A 702-nucleotide genomic window follows, 5' to 3' on the forward strand; every position below is an offset into this window, starting at 1 on the left:
TGGATGTATTTTGCCATCCATTCAGACTTTGAGAGATCATGTTGACTTGTTGAGTCAACACTTTGTTCTGAGCCAATATGGCATTCAGAGCATCAATTTCAAGAACTCCTTTCTTCTGAGGTATCCCATTATTCACGGAATTCCTCTCAGAAGTGTACATGAATTGGTTATTTGCAACCATGTCAATGAGCTCTTGAGCTTCTGCAGGTGTTTTCTTTAGGTGAATGGATCCACCTGCAGAATGGTCCAATGACATTTTCGAAAACTCAGATAGACCATAATAGAATATATCTAATATGGTCCATTCTGAAAACATGTCAGATGGACACCTTTTGGTCAACTGCTTGTACCTTTCCTAAGCTTCATAGAGGGATTCACCATCTTTTTGTTTGAAGGTTTGAACATCCACTCTAAGCTTGCTCAGCTTTTGAGGAGGAAAGAATTTATCCAAGAAGGCAGTGACCAGCTTATCCTAGGAGTCCAGGCTATCCTTAGGTTGTGAATCCAACCATATTCTAGCTCTGTCTCTTACAGCAAAAGGGAAAAGCATGAGTCTGTAGACTTCAGGATCAACTCCATTCATCTTTACAGTCTCACAGATCTACAAAAACTCAGTTAAAAACTGGTAAGGATCTTCAGATGGAAGTCCATAAAACTTGCAGTTTTGTTGCATTAAGGCAACTAGCTGAGGTTTCAGCTCAA

The 702-nt window shown here is 39.9% G+C and overlaps 1 non-coding gene across 1 annotated transcript; it reads left to right on the forward strand.

Moving 5' to 3' along the window:
• Nucleotides 1-314: 314 nt before the first annotated feature.
• LOC127739918 (small nucleolar RNA R71) lies at nt 315-418 on the forward strand. Its single transcript, XR_008000660.1, has one exon. It is a non-coding gene; the product is annotated as a small nucleolar RNA R71 (small nucleolar RNA).
• The last annotated feature ends 284 nt before the right edge of the window (nt 419-702 follow it).

The sequence above is a fragment of the Arachis duranensis genome, chromosome 6 (genome assembly GCF_000817695.3).
Source record: "Arachis duranensis cultivar V14167 chromosome 6, aradu.V14167.gnm2.J7QH, whole genome shotgun sequence".
NCBI lineage: Eukaryota > Viridiplantae > Streptophyta > Magnoliopsida > Fabales > Fabaceae > Arachis > Arachis duranensis.